The sequence below is a fragment of the Lepisosteus oculatus genome, chromosome 5 (genome assembly GCF_040954835.1).
Source record: "Lepisosteus oculatus isolate fLepOcu1 chromosome 5, fLepOcu1.hap2, whole genome shotgun sequence".
NCBI lineage: Eukaryota > Metazoa > Chordata > Actinopteri > Semionotiformes > Lepisosteidae > Lepisosteus > Lepisosteus oculatus.
In genome coordinates, this window is record NC_090700.1 from 60993028 (window position 1) to 61006742 (window position 13715).

The 13715-nt window shown below is 38.3% G+C and overlaps 1 long non-coding RNA gene across 2 annotated transcripts in view; it reads left to right on the forward strand.

Annotated features, from left to right (window-relative positions):
• Nucleotides 1-9264, forward strand: part of LOC107076958 (uncharacterized) — a 44557-nt gene extending 35293 nt beyond the window's left edge. For both annotated transcript variants that reach the window (XR_001478076.2, XR_001478075.2), the window contains one exon: nucleotides 7542-9264. This is a non-coding gene — a long non-coding RNA (uncharacterized lncRNA). The remainder of the gene's footprint in view (nucleotides 1-7541) is intronic.
• Nucleotides 9265-13715: the final 4451 nt, after the last annotated feature.

Consider the following 13715-nt stretch of genomic DNA (forward strand, 5'->3'; position numbering starts at 1 on the left):
ATCCCTTCTTAATCTGGGGATAAGCGCGATTATCTGGAGAAGGGTTGTTCTCAGCTTTGTAACGGCAACAGGGGAGCTTTCAAATCGCTTTTTGCCGGCCGAGCAGGCCTGAAAAGCCGGGAATCGGAATTCCCTGGCATAGCACTGCCTCAGATGTACAGTGCCGGGCAGAACAGCACCAACCAACGGCACAGTCTAATTCTCCGTCTCGCTCCCCTGCTCTCCCTCTTGCCTCGGTTTGGAGCGCGTTAACTCCTCCGTCCACACGGTCGCTCTTAAGGGGGGTGACGGCTTTAATTGCCGCAAACAACCTTTGCCTTTTAACTCCTAACATATCCAGGCCATTATATTTCGTTCCCTAAAAACAAATGACCGTTGATTATACATAGGTCACGCCTATCTAAAACGGCCAAAAGAAATAAATACTGAGAAAAATGTTAAAAAAAACAACACCCTTGGGCGCCATTTGTGACAAGTCATTAAAAAATCTAGGCAAGTTGACAAACAATAATAATTGTACTAACCTCCACAAAAATACCATTACCTTCTAAAATATACTTTCTAAAATGTATTTTATTCCATTTATCTGTTTGCGTTGGGTCTTTAATGTGGCTTTGAAGGGAAATGGGGTGTGTTTTGTGGTTCCGCTGTAAAATAGCGTAGAGTGACAGTAGATTGCGGTTATCTGATGCGGTCAACATACCTACAGGCTTAGCTCATAGACGGATTAAAAGATCGATATTCAAACACTTTTAATTAAAGGCAATTAATGTCTTGCAACTGCGTACTCGAGGATTATCATTATAGTTAACGTAATGAAACGAGACAACGAAAGGTAACTTGTATTTTCCCCTGAAAGAGACTACGATATTACTGAAATTGTACTGACAAAGGTTAAAATATAATAATTTAAAAGCATTCTCATAATGAAAAAAAAGATTTGTAAGATTTGTTCAGTAATATAACTCTTTATGCATCGAGTATGTGTCAGAAACGGAAACCAACATGTTTTGAAACAAGTTATTCAAATTGCGTCCCTTAAAAATCACCCCAGAAACTATGAATTATGAGGAACCCCTTTATTGTGGCCATTAACTGTTGCCATTTTTAAAAACAATGTCATAGCCTTAAATCTGATGTATTGGTTGATTTGAAATGTAGGTCAAAACGAGTCTGATCTGATCTAATGCGGTCGTGTCTAAAACCAATCAGTTTCCCTCCTATCCTGTGTAAGTATCTTAAGGGAAAGAAATGAAAAAATGCTTCTATTCCACAGCTTTGCATAGATGAGTAAGAAACACATGAAGACGTTTTAACTCTCAGTACCATCAGCCTGGGATAGAGGTTAGAGAGAATTAGGTAATATCCAAATCTCAATTTTCTCTTAAAAAAAATATATTTTTTCTGGTGGTTGGGTAGAAGGCAAATGAATTTTATCCATGACCTGAAAAAGGAGTGATGGATTTTGAAGAACTTTAATGGGGTCCTACTTTCTCCTGTGAGCCCTCCTATGGATTTTATTAAATATTTTCTATGATTAATTTATTATTATTTTTTCTTCTTGAGGACTGCCATGCAGAGACCTTTGAGTAATTTGATTGGTAGCCGATTAAGAAGCTCTCTAGCGTGTTACTTCATAATAAAGCTGCAGAAATTAGGAGAGACCTCTGACATTTTATAAATCCTAAAAGAGGGAAATAAATTAAATACCAATTACTTTTTTATGCCAAATGTGAGGGAAGGATGAGTGATCAAGGCTATAAACTGAGGAATGAGAGGAGAAAAGTCCTTTAACAGGGAAAGTGTCTCAAATGTTATGTGTAGTTCTCAAGACATTACATGGCAATGATGTTGCATTTCATTTGCTATATATACACTGTATATGCATACATGTTGTCACACACTTTAATAATAATGTCAAAAAACTGAAAAAAACTGCTTTTTAGCTAGCAGTGGAATGTACTCCATCTCGAAACGAATTTCAGTATGGTGACTTTTCCAAAACAGAAGAGTCTTAACCAGCATGCCTGAACCTCAGAAATGATTTTAAGGGGTTGAAGAGGCTGGCAAACAATCACACCATGTTGACAAAATTGATTCTGATTTTTTGGATAAAGTTTGTTACATGCTGGTGGCCATTATGTTGTAAATGTTAGATATGTCAGTAACTCTTAGACCAAAGGCATCTGCCTCAAAGTGAAGACAGAAGGGAGACATGATCTATACTGTAACCGAGTAACTCCTGAATATGCTTTTTTCTCAGTTATTCTCTCTCTGTCTGTATCAAGTTGTTCCCAAACTGGTTGTCAATAATTTTAATAATCAATTTTAATCTTTAAGATTATGTTTTGTGTCAGAAAGCAGTGTAAATCCCTTAGTTCATTTGATTTATCTTTGAGATCATATTTGTAACAGATAATGATAAACACTGTGCCATTTGGTCTGTCCTGAATTGTTGAGTGAAGTTGCAACTTGGGGAAATGCAGTTCTGTATTTTGAGCAGGAAACTTTTTGGCAGGGGGGAAAAGCCTTATATGATCATTTAGACTAAAAAAAAATCTCACAAAGATTACACTTTTAAATTTGAACCCCCCCCAATGCTTCACTATGATATTTTTGTAGCTTTGTCTTTTTTCGACAATTAACAGCTTCTGCTCAGTGCTTGAATTAATTAGCACACAGTACTAAATAGCAGCCAATTCGAACAAATACATTATTCTTGGTATTCTCATTAAAAAGCGAACACCTGTAAATGAATTTAGCCCCAGATGAACTCTAATATATTCAGTTTGGCTCCATGAAAAGCCAGTTTTAAGAAGCACTGAATGGGTAAATATGCTACAGATATCAAATAATATGGGGAAAATCAATTATAATGCAGGCACTACACTTTTGAATTTCTAACATTGTATCAGGACACTACAGGCAGTGTATTTTAAAGTGTTTAAATAGTATTGTCACCTTTTCACATTTTCTGTGTATCTCTCTATTGCTGTATCAGATATACAGGACTGCCTTTCACTTTTTACACTCAGTGTGTTCATAATGTTTGGTGACCTTTTAGGTATACACAAGATTTTGGGATGCCCCTGTAAAAACGCTCACTTGTTTGGCCCTCCATGTTTAAACTTCTTCATCTTAGCTTCCTTCTGCACCCTCCCCCAGTGCAGGCCTGTACAGCAGGCCCCCCGTGTCCTCCTAGGGCTGGATGAGCCCTCTCACTCAGTGGTGTTGCTAGGGGAGAGAAGCTGGCTGGCTCAGCAATGTGCTGGTGAAAAGGCTGGCCTGTCAAAGTGTCTGAGACAAGTCGGGCTGGTCCCCCTGCAACCAGGCACAAGCACGCAGCAAGCGGCTCGGAGCCTGGGAATGTCAGCTCTCAGGGAACACTTCATATTCGCCAGCCGCCCCCCCCTCCCGCCCCCTTCCTCGCCATGACTTTAGTAAACAGGTCCCATCACATCCCCATTCTCCACTTACCCCCCCACCTGCCTCCCCCCAGCACACACAGCACCTCTAGCAGAAGCGCAGAAAGTCCACTTTCAGGCAGGAACAATGTGTCTGACGGGCCCTTTTCAGACTCACTCTGGCTCTCTCAGTCTCTCAGCGCTCCCGTCACCCCCACCCTCCCCCAGACACTCCTCCAGAGCCTGTGCCTCCCTCTCTCACTTCTTGCACAATCTCATTCTCCTGGGCCCCGGCTTCTCCAATCCCTGAACACTTCACAGGGCAGCGCTGAGCCAGACTTCGAAAATGTCGTGCAAAGTATTTTTCAGTGTGTTCATGTCCCCACCCGATGTCGGATGTAGCGTTTTTCCAAAAGGAAATGACTGCAGGGGGAGCTTTCAGCTGAGAGGCAGACAAACAAAGCCAGTTTTGCTGTTTGCTGATGCTGGTAATCGCTGAACCAGTGTAGTTTTCAGTCTTGATACAAACTGAAGGTGGTGTAATTGTGCTAAGAGTTTGACCAAGGGAGGATAAGGGAGGTGGTGGGGGCAGGGGGCAGGGGGCAGGGGGCAGGGGGCGGAGGGGGGAACTGTCTGTGTTTTTTTTTTTGCTTGAGGTCTCATTCAAGTTTAAGGTCTGGGGACCAAGACAGAGAAGAAAAGGCAAATGATTTCCATAAGCTGCATGCTGTCTGAAAGGTTTTGGCTGGGGTGGAGTGGGGGGGTGGGTGGAGAAAAAGATATCAGAGTACATAAAAAAGAAATAAATCCTGCATTGAGGACCCAGAGAAAAAGAGAGGGGGCAGGAGAGAGGGAAAGGGTGAAAATTGTCAGAGAAAGGGTCCTGCCAAGTCCCCTGGAGGGATTAAATTGTCCAGAAACTTCTCTCTATATGCTTGTGTGAAATGGGTGATGGTGCGAGGAAACTCTTTTAGTACATGAATACCAAACTGAGAGAGAAAGATCTTTATTAGTTGTAAAAGTAGCAAAAGGCAGCAAAATGAAATGTGAGATTTGAATCACTGCTGATTGTAAATAGGTTTAAGGTTAAATTATATCTTTTGAGATTTACGCTGACTTTACAATATTATTGCAGATAGCATCTTAGAGGAACATGCAGTGTGTATGTGAGGTCTTTTTAATGAAAATACTAGCTACGTGATAGCAGTGGATTAACCAGTCTAGAAATAATGGGGAATGACTGCGAACAGAAACAAAATCATTCTCAATTTCACAGATTTGCAAAGAGCTGCTGCTTAAGTCAGCGTACATGTGATTGTTCAAGGCTATGAGTTTTCATTTGAGCCTGTATTGTTGCAGATTTTTTAGATTACAAGAAGTTGTCTCGGTATGATGAAAAACATGATTTAAATTAGGATTATTTGAGTCTCCATAACTTTCATCATTAGCTTTATTCACCTAAGGCCCAACTCTTTGTTTTATAACAAAGTCGGCAAATTGTTTTTTTTTATTTGTGTTTTTCAGATTTTTTCAGTTGCTCAGATTTTTTTTATTGAATTTTATGTCATGAAAACGGATGCAATACTAAAATCATTCAGATCATGCTAGATATGAAAATATATCTTATTAGATGACACATACTAGCAATAACATGGGCTTCTGTGCTGTTTTTCTGCCGCTGTTTACATTCAAAAAAGTTTGAAATAAACACAAAAGCCCATCACAGATTGCCTTAAGTAATCTGCACTTCATCCATGCTGTATTTTTCTGCCACTTCTTACCTCATCAGCAATGTGCAAATCACAGCCAAGATTAAGCATTGTAAGCATTTGAGTTTTAAAGCTACATCCAAGCTGATGAATAAAGTTATGGGCCACCCTACAGGCATAACCTTAGAGCAGACTGGTAGTACAGAGAATGGCTTCATTGTCACATTATGTCTGGGAACAGTAAACTGTAATGTGCTTTGCTGGGTTGGCCCTCAGCAAGCACTGCACAGTGTGTTTGTGTCAGCCCTGTCTGGGGCATAGCCCTGTGTGCTGAGGTGGGAAATCTCTCTAAAGCTATCTGGAATCAAGGAGGAGCAGATGGTAGGGGTGTTGTACATCTTTAGAAGGCGTGAGGTGTGTTACAAATTAATGGAGGATTTTCAGCTTTGGCATAGTAAGAGGGATGGAGAGTAGGAGTGGGGGTTGGTGAGAGGGAATGGGAGTGTGTGTGTGTGTGTGTGTGTGTGGGGGGGGGTAGAGTCTCTTTCTGTCTCTCATTAAATTCTGCTTTAATTTTTGTCTGCTCATGCCACAGGAGGCAAAGCTCCCTGACCACAGTCCGCCAGGGTGGCTAAGGCTGATGGACAGGCTTGCAACGGCATCAGACATTGATGAGCTCCGAGCTTGAATGAGAGATGGTAGAAGAAGGAGGGCCTTATTAAAAAAACAGAAGGGAAAAAAAGCTTTGTGTCGGTCTGGTTCCCTTAAATCTTAATTTGAACCCCCCCCACCCAGCTTTACTTTGCATGCTTTCTTTTTGTTACATTAACAGTATTGTGTGTGTCAGTGTGTGAGAAATACTAGTAGAATTTTCTAACCATGAGCTTTTATTTCTAAACTATCTCACATGGAATGGCAAGCTGAGCAGAGATCCCTCTGGAGCACTTATGTTTACTAGTCACACGTCTGATATTTCACTATGCTTGGGTGCTGGCCATGCACAACCCCTTAAAAATGGGGATCATTACGATAAATGAACAAAACACATTACTCCGGCTGTGAATTAGTTCATTATCTTGTTTTCTGCTGTAAGCCTCAAAGAGTTAAACTAGTGCATCTTGAACTGTGAGGAAAGCCACTGTACACTTCATATCTTATTATAATCAAAACTGCACTGCTGGTGTAGATTAAATACATCTGGACTGTGCATGGTAGAGAAGTACTCCGTTATCACTTTACCCCTGTCCAGAGCAGTGACTTGTATTTAATATGAAAATTATTTCCCTCTTTTTTTTTGTTCAGTGTCTTTAATCATAAAATGTGCTGTTTTCGGGAGATTTCAGTTAAAATACACTTGAGTTAAATAGTCATGAGGGAATAATTTCTTTTTATGTCAAAATGGCTAAAAGAATTGGAGAAAGGAACATTTTTATAACTCCTGTTAAATGCTTTAACTGTGTTAGACAATGCGTTAGCTTTCGCTGCTTTCAATTTCAAGCTAACTAGGTGCTTACTATGTGAATGAGGGGTAAACGAATGGATTATCTGTGCATTGCTCACATCCTGAGAACTTATTCTGATGGGATGATCAGATGTTTGGAAGCTCTGCTCACACACTGAGACCAGAAGACATTTGTTTAGAAGGAGGGAGACAGGACAGGATCAGTGTTATGATTAAGGCAGAGAGACACATTGAAACAAAAAAAAAAACAAACTGAAAAATAATATAGGGAACATTTGATCTAATGTCACCAAGAAATTCTTTTTCTAGATCACTTTTTTGTATTTTTACTTTTGCATCACAGTGCAGAAGCACTTGATCACACACTGTAAAACAAAGGCCAAAATGGCAATACCTGCATTATTTTCAGTGCAATAAAGGGTTAAGCTACCAGCCTGCCTCTCTCCTGCTCTCTCTGTATCAAGCTCCCTGAGGGTAGAGCTGTGAATGGAGAAAGAGCAAGCAAGCCAGAGCAGCACCTCTTGTCTGTTGGAAATACCTGCTAGGCCATTCATGTGTGAAAACGACAGACTACCTTGATGATTTCATTAGCAGACAGTGCTGTGAGCTAGAAGCTGCTAATTTAGAGGGCCTGCAAAGATCACAAGAGGGAATGTGCCATTAGTACAGCAACCAAAATGTCTGGCTGCACAGATGAAGAATACCCATGTACACTGTCTGATGCCCATGGTGCCAGTGGGTTATTGACACACTGGTGTAGTGAACAAACAGAAATAGAATTTAAAAGAGAAAAGAAAAAAGGAAAAGAGACATTGTTGTGTCTGGTCTTAACCCGACAATATTTAACTGCATGTAAAACCTCCTGAGATGGGGGCTGGGTTTGATTATAGGTTGCCATCGGTTTTAGGTCATTAGTCATCTTAAGCTGTGGAGTCTCATGTTCTGTTCCCTTTCTTGTCTCCTCAGGTCCTGCTGTGGACTCCGGATGTTGATGCCGATCTGGGGAATGAGAGACCCCACTTTGTGTCATCTACTTCACCATGTGATTACCCAGAGTGAGACTGGCACACACCCCAGGACTCCAGAAGAGCATGTGCAAGCTTGCTGGGTATAATTACATCCAGACAATGGACAAGTCTGGGTGAACTTTGCAGTTCATTGCTTTCCACAGGATAAAGCCTCAGAATCATGGACGTCAAGGCCCACAAAGACATTAATGCACTGGGAGACAATCAAAGAGCAAACCAGAGCCTCAACATTTTCACAAGTGAGCCGTTGAAAAATGATGATATGTCCTTCATCCCAATATGTGTGTTATCGCAGAACAAACAGATGTATAGATAAAAGAATCAGTGTATTTTAAAGTCATGAACTGTAAAAAACAAAACAAACATTGTTCAGTTCTGTAAGGTCAGCTGGCCAGATTGGTTTGAGTTGTCAAGAATTGTCTATTCTGTTTTTTTTTAAACTTCTTGCTAAATAAAATCTTCAAGGACCCCCAATTCAAGGATGTGGGAGTATAGAACAAGCTACCCAGTGTTTTTTTAGGCTTGTTTAAAAATGACATCTTTCAGGAAATGACTGGATGAGATTCTCAAATCTATTACCCACCAGCTATAAAATAGGCTGTGATGTCAGAATGGCCTCCTGTTTAATGTCACCTTTCTCATGTTCTTATGATCCTTTAATTCCTCCAACAAGGGACTGAGAATCAGACACACCCCTGAATTGAGAGACACTAACTCATTCATTTTGCAATATGAAAGCCAAACAATATATGTCTCAGTTGTTAATAGTAATTTTTCATTATGAACTTGTATGCAATATAGTTGACATATGTGATGCTAGCATAGGTAAACAATCACTCAATATACTGAACTGCATTTGGTCACTATGTGTATGTTTGTTCAATAACTAAAAAGAGCAGTGACAATCACCAGTGTGAGAAAACGAATTAATGAGAGTGTGAGGCAGTAAAATGTCTCTGTCTTCAGAATACAGATGTTTTCAATGTAACACTCCTCTTTGGAGCTTTGTAGAAAATTGTGCCTTAATGAGTGTAGAGTTTACATGAATTTTCAATTGCACCCTTTAGAATAATAATATGAATTTAAATAAACAGATCTTGAGCACTTCTAAAATAATGTAGTGTAAATTAATTTTGTACTGTAATCCTAGGCTTCATTTAATTAACTGAATAGTGACTACATATATGCTTGTGTCTGTAAGATATAAACTGGCTGTTAGCAAAACTTGATGTTGAAAACTGATAGGATTGTGCAATATCTGAAAGATCTACTTAATCCTAGAGATCTTTTATAAAATACAATCATGATTCTCCATATAATGTTTTTAAATGTCTGTTCATAATGGAGCTTGGAATTTAGAAAGACATGAGAGAAATAATATGTGATAATAAAATACAGAGTAAATCAAATGATTGTGGGAGAATAAACTATTTTCACATAATGGGAAATAATATCTTGTTCTTTTCTGTGTTAAAACCCCTGAATGAAAAGCATGAAAAGGTGCAGATACTTTTTATCAACTAAAATCTCCACAGAATGCCCCTAAACGATTTATGTTAAAAAATGAACAATGTTTTTATTATGTTTAAAAGGAACAAGGCCATGATGCTGTGATGTGAAAGACAAACACATTATTAAGTGAATAAAAGAAAAAAAACGCACTGGACTGTCTGGAGTGGTTGCTGACGATTTATTCTTCGCGTGAAAATTCACTAGCAGCTATATTATTATACATCTAGTTTTGGTCTTGAAATCTGCAACCTGTACATTCCACCTATATTCTTTTACAGAACGAAATGCATATTAGAATAGAAATCAATACTCCAGATTAGCTGACTTCACCTTGTTTTTCTGCGTGGTTAATGTCTTCTGGAATGCTGCCACAGCCGCTTTGAGCTACAGAACCAAAACCCAGTTAAAATAAAACAAGCAACATGGGCTATTCATTATAGTCAAAGTAGATCTAATTGAGATACTGTAAGTAAGTAGTTGTCCTTACTCGATCAGCAAGCCACACAACGCTTACAGCATTCCTCAGTACCTTGGACAGTTCCCAACATCACAACGAAACCTGACGTCAGTTTTACTACCTAGAGCAACGATTCATCTCTCCTATCGTCCAGGCTCTTTTTTTTGCTTTCGATCGAAATGTTGAAGAAACAAAACAGTTATTTTATTCTATCCACCTTATTAACTTATTTTATTTGGATGTATTAACCGCAATATCCTCGTGTTTCAGTTGGGTTCTTGTTAAACCCGGAGTAGCACCGTACACCTCGATGCTGCAATCCCAGGGGTGTGAAACACTCGACGGTGGAATCTCTGATTAAAAACGTACCCTGCAGTACAGGGGATCTTTAATGCTACACCCAGGTCATAGAATCAAATGATTCTGATGGTGTTATAGGGAAAGAAAATATCGAACATTTAGTACAGGATTACAATTCATTCGATATGAAAGCAGTTGAACGGAATGCATTCTTTGGAAGTGGTAAAAAAAGCATCCACGCAGAAAAGAAAACGAAATCAGATATAATCGAAATGCTACAACAAAACGGATTATTCAGATGCCATACTTTGCCTTTATGCTTTTCCTTCCGGCCTCTGTCACGTTGCCGTGTGTAAGACTGCGACCACTCCTCGCTAATCCTCTGTTAAAGTGCATTATAGATTTAAAAACATACATGGTTTTAACACATTTCTTTTGCATTACATACAGTGCATTAACAGTCAAACAAAATGTATTGTCAAAAATGTACATTAGTAGCAAAGGCCTTTTAAAAATAGCAATGAAGAATAATGCATTCATATATTGCCAAGCGGAAGTATTCACGTTAGGTTTGAAGAATAGAGGTTTTGTTTACTAATTAAAAATAATCTGTGTCTTTTATGGATAAAAAAGGATATAACGTTTTTCGATATTGTTTTTTTTCTGAAGTCTTTGTCCCAGCATGTGATTGTTTCACTTATTATACATCTCTTTTGTCCACGTATAAAGATTTGTCGTTGTTTCTTTCAGGATATAGCTACATATATATTCTATATAGAGACTCGTCATTCTAACAGCGGAGTCCCATCCTGGGATTGCTCAGAGTTTTCCAACACACTAAATCTACAATCCGTTTATCACCTCTTATCACTTCTTAAACCTCAGACAATAGTTCAATAGTTTATAGGTTTAATGGGGATTTCTTAAGGTGGCAAAAGGATTTACTCACCAACCCTATATTATCATGAAGGAACTCAGCTCTAAGACTTATAAGAGATTTCCAATACTTGAGGAATTCTCTGGGGGCAGTAAAAAACAAATCCGTTTTCAAACTAATACTACAAATTATTAACATTATAACTATTCACTACTTGTATGAATGAATTACATAGCAGAAAATAAAAGTATAAAGGAAATCACTGCAACAAAAATGATAATTAAAGAAGCTTAATGGACGCTGTTATACTACTGAAGTCGTTTAACTCTACAGCCAAAGTTTCTTCAAACTGTATAACTGACGCTAAAATAGAATATGTTCAATAACACAGACAGGTTTTATGAACTGCTTTTAAAATTAAACCCTAACACACATTTACTACTGATAGACATAATTCTGGATATGAAGAACAATCATATGATGCCTTTGACACTAAAGAGCTCACATTGCGTGTTATGACTTATGTTTCTTAAAATTACATTGTTTTTACTTACATTATTTTTACTCACTTAGATTCACATAATCAGTAAATAACAAATGATCACAGACCAAAATACTAAAAATGTAATGGAACAGTGTAAAAATATTGCTACACAAACAATTGCAAGGTAGCCAAAATATTAAAAAATCTAAACAACAAAATATGAGATTTGGATGACAACAGAAAAGCCATGATCCACCAAATAACAAGGTGGGTTCTGAAGTGATTTTTTCTGTAAAACCACAGCTTCATGGCCAGAGATTGGTATCCTCCCCTTGGAACTTAATAATCTTCAATTAAATTTAACAGGAAAGCCAATTTCATACCAATGAGTTTTTTGTGAGAAAGGAGTTCCCAAATGAACTATAAGATAAACCCCTACTTACCACTTAAAAAGACTGAGGGCTAATCAAGACTGTCCCTCTTGGTTAAACACAAACAAAGCAATGGTTTCTTCCTTTCAAAAACCCATATGGCTCAGTGTCGGTGTAGATGTTTCGCAAGGTGTTTCAGGTGTGCCATCAGGCAATTCCTGTATGAAACAGGTAGAACACTTGCATCTATTAAGAAAGTAAAACTATCATTCCTGGTTCCATAGTGGCAGGCCACTGTCACTGAATTAGAAACAATGTTAAATTTAGGGATTTATATATTAAGAATAGTAGATTTGTCACTTTTTGTTTTAGTGCCCCTAGAAGATTACACTTTTATTTTTAAGAGTTTTATTAGAAACAATTGAAACCCTAGCTAAAATCACTACAAAGCAGATTCCAGAAAGTATAGTATGTTACTGAATCCAATCAATATGAACTATATGATGCTTCAAGGAAATGTAAGGGAGTAAAGACTTCATTTGTATAAGAAGAATGACGATACTCATGTACTGGAGATGGGACAGATTTTAAGAGGTGCTGAGAGAAGAACTGAAGGAGGGAGGACCAACATTCTAGTGGAATCTAACAGTGAAAACAACTCAAAATCAAAATCTGAGAGTGGAACAAAAAAAATAAGGAACACAATTGAAGGATGGGATGGATTTAAAGAGGGAGGAAGTACGCAATGATGGTTTATTTAACCATACAGAACATAACTGCCATTTTTGTAGGAGCTCAAGATAATTAAAGGTGTCTCATCATTCATACAGTTGGTTCAGTCAAGGGGTCAGTTAATAAGCAAATGAGAATGAAAACCAACAGACACTAGGATCGTAAGAAGCAGGTTCTGGAAAGCCTGTGTTGAGGATAGGAGGAAGGGAAGAACTTGCAGACAGTAAGGAAGAAGTGATTGAGCAAGTGAGAGAGGATGGCAAGAAGGAAGAGATGAAGTGGCAAGGATGGGGGTGGCATAAGGCTGGAGACATGAGACCAATTTAAATACACAAGATAAAGCAAAGACACATTTATGTCAAGAAAGGGGAACATGGCAAGCAAAGAACTAATGTCTTTGCACCACTCTGAATGCATATGAATCTGTTTTAATAACTCGTAATTGATAAAAGGAAAAAAAGGCTGATGTGATAATAAATAATCCTGCCACATACAGTACAATCCCTCGGCCAATATTTCAGTAGACCTGAGGAGTTCCTAGTAGTTTATACTGGGAAATCATCACTGCCCTAACCTTGAGTCCCTTCAGACAAAGGTTCATGCTGTAACTTGTTCTTACAAGTGTTGCGTTTAATTTAGAACTCTTGTTCTTAGATCTGTAAAATCATTTCATTGTCTTTGAAATAAGCATCTGTAAAATATGTTAAGCACAATCTATTTTCTGTTTTTAATTTATTTTATTTCATGCAGTATATCACATATACTATCTGATATTGTAAGCGATAGGTTGCATAGTTATTTGTTCCTTTTTTTATTATTGGATTAACTTTAACGAACCACAAAAACAGACGATTGAGCTGTGGATTAAAGTCCAAAATCAGACAGTGTACCTGTTGTCTACAAGCATGAAATACACTTTAAAGTTAACTGCTGTTCTAGACAAGGAATTTCTGTGCCCGAAGAAAAACAAGGACAACCCTAGACAGTAGGAGTACAAAGATGTTTTATTTAAATTTGTTTAGAGTTTAATGGATTTGCATGAAAATGTGTGAGAAAGACTGGCTTCAATGACCTCATCGCCAGCTGCCATTAAGGTTTAATTAACTATTGAATAGCAGCAATGGGGGGAACAGACTCAGGACGTGAATTGAATCCAGTCCGCAACTCAAGTCTGTGAGAAACTGTACTGACACAAGAAGTACTCCCGCGGCTTTAGGGTTGACTGCGGTGGAATTTTAAAGGAGAAAAATAAAAATAAATCCATATAATTTGCAGTCGATACACTCTTCAATAGATATTTTCAGTTTTCTTTTCGGTGCTTTCAAGACTGCAGTTCTTAATCCCCTATGCACACCTCCTGAACGACGTTTTTAATTTTA